At 41.6% G+C, this 9708-nt stretch overlaps 1 pseudogene across 1 annotated transcript; it reads right to left on the reverse strand.

The window, feature by feature from the left end:
* Positions 1-2357: 2357 nt before the first annotated feature.
* LOC308251724 (olfactory receptor 7E178-like) lies at positions 2358-9331 on the reverse strand (annotated as a pseudogene). The gene is made up of 3 exons: positions 9327-9331; positions 7825-8608; positions 2358-2524 (listed from the first exon to the last, which is right to left on the reverse strand). The product of its transcript is annotated as an olfactory receptor 7E178-like (transcript).
* Positions 9332-9708: the final 377 nt, after the last annotated feature.

Raw genomic sequence — 9708 nt, forward strand, 5'->3', positions numbered from 1 at the left:
AGGGGAGGGCAATTGGGAGGGACCAGGCCTGCAGGGGAGGGCAGTTAGGGATGACTGGGCAGCAGAGGAGGGCAGTTATGGGTGACCAGGGCTGCAGTGGAGGGCAATTGGGAAGGACAAGGCCTGCAGGAAGGGCAGTGGGGGTGAACAGGCTGGCAGAGGAGGGCAGTTATGGGTGAATGGGATGGAAGAGGAGGGTAGTTGGGGTGAGCCTGGCCTGCAGGGGAGGGCTGTTGGTGGTGACCAGGCCAGCAGGGGAGGGCAGTTAGGGGCAACCAGGCTGGCAAGGGAGGGCAGTTTGGGGTTACTGGGCCAGCAGGGGAGGGCAGTTAGGGGCAATCAGGCTGGCAGGGGATCCGTTAGGCTTTGATCAGGCTGGCAGGACACTGGTTAGGGGGTGATCAGGCTGACAGGCAGAAGCGGTTAGGGGCAATCATGCAGGTAGGCAGGTGAGTGGTTGAGATCCAGCAGTCCTGGATTGTGAGAGGGATGTCCGACTGCCCATTTAGGCCCAATCCCACCAGGCAATCGGATATCCCTTGAGGGGTCCCATATTGGAGAAGGTGCAGGCTGGGTTGGGAAACACCCCTCCCCAGTCCCCCATGCATGAATTTCGTGCACTGGGCCTCTAGTCCTATATAATAAAAGCATAGTATGCAAATTATCCCCTCTACCAGGAATTCGACCAGGTGGTGGGGCTGCCCAGGGAGAGAGAGGGAGTACCCGGCCAGCAGCCGGCTTTCACTAGGGACCCTCAAGGGCATGAATTTCATGAATGGGGCCTCCAGTGTAGCATAAGACAATAGGAGGTCAAGGATAGATTGACCACGAATAAAGAGAAGAAATGATGGTTACAAAGTGGAATCCTAATTGAGGCAGTTACCAGTGAAAGGAAAAATGTCCCCTTTGCTGAGGACATGGTTGTTTGTTATCCCTGAGTAATGAAAATGAAAATAGAGTTAAGTTCATTCATAATGACTTGGGAAACTTAACATTCTACAGGCACAATTAAAATCACACAGCCACTGGAAGTAACATACCACTATTTTAAACCTCAATTGTATACCCTTGACCCAGACATAACATTACAATTACCTTTTGGTCCTCAGCTGACTTTAAATTCTTCCAATTGTATATCACACCATAGCTTTATTCCCCGTATTATGCGTTATCGGTGAGGGTTCAGACAAGGAGAGAGTAGCCACACTAGTTATTTTTAACGGAGATACTTTAATATAGGTACGATTAAATAGTTTTAGAAAGATGTAAGGCATAACTGAAAGAAATATGGTAATACAGTGTCATAACTGCAGGTTTTATTGACAACCACATAGGATAAGGGGTAAGGCAAATGGTTGGAAGAACCTTTCCTTTTACTGACAATTACTGGAAGAATCTAAAGAGAAGCCAGGTGGGAAATCAGAGGCCGCACCACAGCGTAACACCTGAAAGCATAGAAGGGTAAGTTTGGAGCAGAAAAACTATAGCTTAATATCAAGTACAGAGAGACAGCTGTGGAGTGTGGAGGGAGAAGATATGTAAAAAAAGATATTACCCAGAATGTGAGGGGAGGAAATCACATTGACTGTTACTAAGGCAAGCTCTTTCATAGCTGCTCCTTTGGAGTTCTGATCACTTTAAGGTCTTCAGTATCTGATCATGAACAGTAAAGAACCCGAGACATACCAGTCCTTTTTTAATAAAATTTCAGACAAAATTCAGTAGTTCTCGGCCAGGTCTCAATACACATTAGACCCACCTGGGGTATTGTTAAAAAACATTATCCTCTTTTCACTCTCCTATTCAGTTAAATCTTTATGTACGGTTAATGGACTCAGGCATGAAGATTTTTAAAGCTCATCAGATGCTTCCTAGATTGAAGATCAGTGCCACACATTCCCTCACACACCTGCACTAATAGATTTGATTAAAGCCAAAGTTTTATGAAAAATAACATGGACACAAAAAATAGCTTGGACAGTGAAATGGTTGAGAATCATATATAACATACATATTAAAAAAGAGTTGTGAATTTCTACAGGATGCCTGGGTCATAGGCAACAAATACAGAAAATTCTATATTGTAATAGGATTAAATTGTGCGGTGAATTTGACATACATAGAATCCCAGAATACTCCCTTAATCCCATCAAAGATGTGCCCAAATAAATTATTTTTAGACATAATAGATCAAGAGGATTGAAAGTCGTAAGCTACAAAAATTGTCTGACCAAAAAGAGGTTTGCCAACTACCAATGTTTGTTTTGAGTCATTTCTAATCCACAGACAAAATTAATAATAAATAAATAAATAAATAAATAAATAAGAAAAAATCTACAATGGCCCATGTATTAAGACTAGACTATTCTGTTGAGGAATCGCTGCAAGGCCCTCTTGATGTCCCTGTTCCTCAGACTGTAGATGAAAGGGTTCAGCATAGGGGTGACCACAGCATACACCACAGAGGCCCCTGCAGCCTTCCTAGGAAAATGTGAGACAGCGGATCTGAGGTACAACCCAATGCCTGTCCCATAAAATAAACAAACAACTGACAGGTGAGAACCACAGGTGGAGAAGGCTTTGTACTTTCCACCTGACGATGAGATTCTCAGAATGGAGGATACAATTTTATAGTAAGAGAAAAAGATACCTGCGACTGGAATGCCACCAAAGATGGCCCCAATAAAATAGAGTAATATTTTATTAGTAGAGGTATCATTACAAGCAAGCTCGAGGAGTTGAGGAGGGTCACAGAAGAAATGAGGAATTTCCATGCCTGTGCAAAAGGAAAGCTGTGATATCATCAAGCACTGCAGTTGGGATTCCAAAAGGCTGATGATAAAAGACACCAGAAGCAGCAGGCTACAGACACGGGGGTTCATGATATCCAGGTATTGCAGGGGATAACAGATAGCAACGAACCGGTCATAGGCCATCACAGTTAGGAGCGCACTGTCCAAACATCCAAAAAAATTTAAAGAAGACAACTGAGTCAGGCAGCCAGCATAGGAGATGACTCTGCTACGAGTTTGAATGTCCAAAATCACCTTTGGGACGGTGGTAGAAGAAAAGCCAATGTCAGCCATGGACAGGTTGGAGAGGAAGAAGTACATGGGGGTGTGCAGACGGGAGTCAGAGCCGATGGCCAGGATGATGAGCAGATTCCCCAGCATAGTCACCAGGTACATGGACAGAAACAAGCTGAATATTAGAGGCTGCTGTTCTGGATCATCTGAGAAGCCCAGAAGGAGGAATTCCAATGCACCTGTTAGATTCTGGGGCTCCACATAGCAGAGACACCTTTTAGAAAACACATGAGAGCTGGTATAAAGGAAACAAGAACATTAGTGTGTCTATATTTTGAATTTAAGCAATTCCTAGTTTTCACACTTAAGGACCATGCCCCTTTAGTAATATTTCTTGGTTATGAGAAACATTCTTCTTAGAACTCTTTGCATATTGCATTTTGCTCCATGAGCCTATTACTGCATGCTTCACTTTGGAAAATAAGGGCTGAATAAATGAGAGGAGTAAGGTTATTTAGAGCTTTATAAATCCATAAGCACACACTAGCCTATCAGTACCCTCCTAAATATGAAAAAAAAAAAAAGGAATGAGAAGTATCCATCTCTCTTAACAAAATGCTCTTTATTATTGTCCTTATTAGTTTAAGGACACTAATAAGCAATTAAATGTACTTTATTTTATCCAAATGCAGCATGATTAATTCCTTTGATTTATAATATTTATGAGCATGCTATAAGAACTGTGTAATAAACTGTCTGAGTCCATTTTGTGCGTGTGATGTTTGGCTACTAACAGTTTTAAACCACTTCTCTCTCTTCTCCTTCTGCTCACAGGCTAGCTGATAAGAAAGCCTTTTGGTGACAATGTGGAGAAAAAGGAACTCTAGTTCATTATTGGTGGGAATGCCGATTGCTTCAAATACTATGGTAAACAGTTTGGAAGTTCCTAAAAAAATTATATTGTCTTATGACTCAACAATTTCACTTCTGGGAATATCTCTGAAGAAAATTGAAACACTAATTTGAAAGAGTATGCATACCTCTGTGTTTATTGCAGCATTATTTACAATAGTCAAGATATGCAAGAAACCTGGAGCCCATCACTGAATGAGTGGATAAAAAGCTGTAGTACATATACACAACAGAATAGTACTAGGACATAAAAAACAATGATACCTCACCTTTTGTGACAGAATAGATGGACCTAGAAGGTATTATACTAAGTGAAATAACTCAGACACAGATAGACAAATACCATATGATTTCATTTGCGCATGGAATCCACGGAGCAAAATAAATAAACAAAATAAAAACAGACTTCAGTCCAACTTAGCTACAAATCAGAAGTTCTCAAAGCCCCCTCCTCAGTTTCAATTAGTCATTCTGGGAAGCGTGCTTGGAGGAAAATGATGAATCTCATTCATTTCTTTAGTCACATGCCATCCCTAGAAGTGATGAAACCAAGGCAGCAAAACCGCCAGTGTGTGTCAGCCATATAGACTATGCTGTGTTATTATCCGGGGGTCCTCAAACTACGGCCTGCGGGCCACATGTGGCCCGCCGAGGACATTTATCCGGCCCACCGGGTGCCGCTGCCTGTCCTGCTTAGCAGTCGACTTGTCCCGGGCCCGCAGTGCACAAAGGAATTTGTTCATAGTTTTTTTTAAAAAACTATAGTCCGGCCCTCCAACGGTCTGAGGGACAGTGAACTGGCCCCCTGTTTAAAAAGTTTGAGGACCCCAACATGTAATCAGTATTTCACAGAGTGTGTATATGTTTTTGTTTATTTTAGTTGCCTACTGTGTGGCAATCAGAAATGATTGAGACTCAGTTGCTTCCCCACAGGCATGCTGCCTGGGGTGATCTGGATAGAAAAAGGATTGACTGAGTAGGTTGGCCAGGAGGGTTTTTTTTTGGTTTATTTTAATTTTCATATTTGATTTAACTCATTATGCCAAAAACATAGTTTTACCAATATACACAATTGAGATATTTTATAGTCTTTTCTTATAAGTCTTCAAAATCCAGTGTTTTACTAGTATAAGGACAGCACATCTCAGTTTGAACTAGCCACATTTCAAGAGCTCAATAGCCATATGACCTGAATTGTACGGAAAGACATCATTCTGCACCCTGTGTCCTGTGAATAGTGTCTCAGTGCTCAGATACAAATCTGATTCCACGCTTTTTACCCAAGGACCAGGGTACAAATTAAATAGGAATATTTTGCTCCTTTCCTCAACTCTAAATTAACAATAGTTGTATACCCTGATCTTGAGGGTATTATGCAGGTGAAAATGGAAGCTACATAACACCGAGCTCTGAATCTGGCACAAGGAAACCGTCAATGGAGTTGTGTGAAATTATGGTTACTCTCCTCATCACTGTCATGATGATAACCACAGCATTCATGATCATACTGGAATGCTTAGGGAATGAAGAGGTCTGGTTCCTGCTCTGGTATGGGCAATGACTTTGGAAGGTAGGAATGGTAGTGTAGAAGAGCAGGATTCTGAATGAGAGTTCTAAAATCTCCAAGGGAAAAAAATAACATAAACTTCATAGGCCTCTGAACTGTAACTTTGCTTATCAGTGCCCTCCCATCTGGCTATCTCAGCTGTCCTGCTGCCTTGAAAATGAGGAAACAAGTTTCTCCGTAATTCCCCCTCCATCTACCATATCCCTTGCCACTCACTGGTTTGTGCTGTCTCTCCGCTGAGTCATGATCAACTGCCGTCTCCAGCCTGGTAATAAGAAGGCTGAGGCTCTGTTCTCAGGACTGGCATGAAGACAGACTCAGCCATGGATCTCCTGAAGCAGGTCTCAATTCTGGGAGGAAGAGCCACACATATGACTCTTAACTGGGAATGGCAGCCTCTATGGCCTTGAGCACTCAATGCACAGAGGTCATAATTAGTGAAGTTGGTCCATGTTTTCCTAACCTCTGAGGACTTCCTAATATTAACGAAGCAGAAACGGAGAATAGTGAATGTACTTAGGAGGGTCTGGGACTTTCCTTTTCTCAGGAGAAAGCACATCTGTACACTTTGCTTCTGACTTCCAATTTCAAGAATCTTAACATAGAATGCAGACTCTTTGTAATTTATGACTTTTTGACTTTGACATCTGCAAAATCATTGTATTAATCATGTAAATTAGAGGCAATTAGGCCTTCTCTAACAAGAACCTATAACCATTTCCATTTCTTTGTTAAGACTTCTGTCTTTAAAAGAAAAGTCTATTTTCCTTTTTTATTTTTTATTTTTAATAGACATAAGTATTGTATATTGAGGGTTTACTGTATGCAAGGTGCTGTTTGCAGCACTATATATTAGTGATCTCTTTTTTTCATTTCTTTTTTCTTTTTCTTTTTTTTTGAACTTATTGAGGATGACATTGATTAATACAATTATATAGGTTTCAGATGTACTATTCTATAATATGTCACCTGTATATTGTAATGTGTGTTCAGCACCCCGAGTCAAGTAAGGGATTGTTTGCTTATTTAAATGACAGTCCGAGTTCTGATTTTTCTCGTTCATTGATGTTTTTGGTACACTAAAACACTACTGACTTTCTCTTAAATTAAGCAGGTACCCAACAAGAGTGCAATCAAAGTGTTTGCTAGGGCTACAGTCCCCTCAAAGTTTGACTGGGGTTGACCTATTCCAAATCCACTCACTTTTGGAAGGAGGGAGTTCCTTGTGCACTGTTGGCCAGAGGCCTTGCTCAGTCCTCTGCCTAATGGGCCTCTCACAGGGAAGTTCAGGCATGGCTGTGGCTCCCATTAGGACAGGTTACAAGAGACAAGGGCCAGGAATATAAAGCCTTTTTGTACCTTAATATCAGAAGTGACATCTCATCAGTTTTGCCATGTTGTGTTGGTTGGAAGCAAGTCAGTAGGCCCAAGACACACTTAACAGGATGGGTCTCCACAACAGCGTGAATACAGGAGTGGAGGTCATTGGGAGCATATTGGAATCTGCCCACCATGCAGGCCTCACCCTCTATCAGGGCATTGGTCTCTAAGGACCACAACACTGAAGAGATGGCTCTGCTTCCAAAACCCAACACACCACAATGCTCTCAGCAAAATTTTCCTGTTGCTAAATTGGCACATGAGTAGAAATTGCCTCTGTTTTGGCGTTTCTGCAAACCCCACCATGTTCCCTCAGGACACACAGTCCAAAAAAGCCAGCATGGTTTCCCATTCATCACCAGGGTCCCTCACAGCAATCTGTAGTCATTCTGTGCCCAGATTCAAGAAATGTCTCCAATGGCTTCTGATTTCTGTCATTGAGAAGAGCTTATCCTATCCCAGGATGAATTTTTCTTTAGCTTTCTGTCCATAGATCTTAAAATTTATAAACTGTGTTTGGGGCCTATTTCATATGTGTGTTTTTTTCTAATTGATAACGTGAGTTTGAAATGATGGTACTTTGCAACCTCCCACATTCTACTCATGCAGTCCTCCTTCCTCAGATAACTCTGGATGAGGAATTTAGAGAAAGTCCTTCAATAACTGATACGAAGAAAATGTGGCAAAACCAAGTTGGTGATGTAGGAGACAATGGCCTCTGTTATCCAGCAAAGATCAACAATTAGATCCATGAACAAAAGCAGATCTGGGAGAGCTCAAGAGTCTACTTATGGAACATCATAACAAGGTGAAACAAAACCCCTGATTATAACCACACACAAAAAAAACAAAGAGCAACTTCATAGTTCCTGTATCATGCCATTGTCCAGGCCACCACGTCATTCCTGGGGGAAGGCAGCAGTGCTGATCCAAGGTAACCTCCAATAGCTGTTCCATAAAATAAGCAAACAACAGACAGGTGAGAGCCACAGGTGGAGAAGGCTATGTACTTCCCACTTATCGAAGGAACTCTCAGAATGGAGGAAACAATTTTACAGTAAGAGCAAAACTCCCTGAAATAGGGAGAAAACCAGAGATGGCACCAACAAAATACATGACTGTGTTATTGGTGAAGGTGTCAGAGCAGCCAAGATGAAGGAGCTGAGAAGGATCACAGAAGAAATTAGAAATGTTTACATCTTTGAAGCAGGCAAGTTGTAACACAATTAAAGTATGCAGCTGGGAGTCCAAAAGGCTGATGAAAAATGACACCAAAACAAAGAAGCAGCAGAGGCATGGGTTCATGGTGGCTGAGTAGTGCAGAGGGTGACAGATGGCCACAAACCGGTCATAGGCCATGACAGTCAAAAGCATGCCATCCATACATCCAAAAAGGATCAAAAAAGACATCTCTGTCAGGCAGCCCCCATAGGAGATGACTCTGTTGTGAGTCTGGATGTCCACAATCATCTCTGGAACAGTGGTAGAAACAAAACAAATGTCAGCCAAGGACAGGTTGCAGAGGAAGAAGTACATGGGGGTGTGGAGGTGGGAATCAGAGCTGACAGTCAGGATGATGAGCATGTTCCCCAACACGGCAACCAGGTACATGGACAGGAAGAGCCCCAAGAGCAGAGGCTGCAGTTCCAGGTCATCTGAGAGACCCAGGAGGAAGAATTCTGAGACACGTGTTAGATTTTGTGGTTCTATGTAGCCAGGACACCTTTAGAAGAGGATTGGGGAAAGGAAAATAAGTAAATGAGCACACAGCATTGTATCCATATTCTGTATTCAAGCTATCCACCCATGACATCATATACCCCAGTACCTTTACCAATATTTCTCAGTATGACAAATCCTGTTTCTCTTTTGTTTTCTTTTTTAAAATGTGCCTTTATTGTTGAAAGTATTACAGATGTACCCTTTCCCCCCCATTGACCCTTCCAGCCTGCCCGCTCCCAGCCCCAGGCCTTCACCACACTATTGTCTTTCTTTATTGGTTTCCATGTTATTCACCTCTTTCTATATACACTTCACTGTCCAGAAACTCCATTGAAGAGTATCAGAGGAGCAAGAACATTAGAGATAACAAAGTCATAATTACAGGAAAACACAGCTACTTCTTTAAAATATATATAGAAGGAGAAACACCCATCCCCCTTTAAGGAAAAAATCATTCTAATTTTAAGAAATCAAGAAGTAGCTAAATATACCTCCATTTATTCAAATACAATGCTAGCTAGATAGTTCCTTTGTTTAGAGTATTTTCAACACTATAAAAGATAGGATTGTGTAATCTGGATTGTAAATGAAAGTTGAATGTTCATAATCAGAAAACATTTTTATGTGATAGTTATCTTCAGAAGTTTTACCATTCTTTGGCTTTCTGTCTCTCCTTCATAGAAATAAGTGATTACTCAAGCATGAGAGGTGTCCTTTACGTCATTTTGAAGTAGTTTCTTCAATTCATACTAGTTTAAAAATTTTTGAGGAGCCTCCATATTGTTTATTAAAATGCCTGTAGGATATTTATTCACACCAACAGTATATTAGGGTTCCCTTTTCTCTACATCCTCACCAACATGTGTCATTTTTTTCTTAATTTATCTTTATTGTTGAAAGTATTACAATTGTCACCTTTTTTTCCCCATTGACCCCCTCCACCCCAGACCCATCTCCCCCTCTCCAGGCCTTCACTACACAGTTGTCTGTGTCCTTGGCTTTTGCATATATCCATATAAATTATTTGGATAATCTCTTCCCACCCATCCCACCCACCCCAGCCACCTTCCATCTGAGATTTATCAGTCTGCTCCATCCTTC

The sequence above is a fragment of the Plecotus auritus genome (genome assembly GCF_963455305.1).
Source record: "Plecotus auritus genome assembly, chromosome: 6".
NCBI lineage: Eukaryota > Metazoa > Chordata > Mammalia > Chiroptera > Vespertilionidae > Plecotus > Plecotus auritus.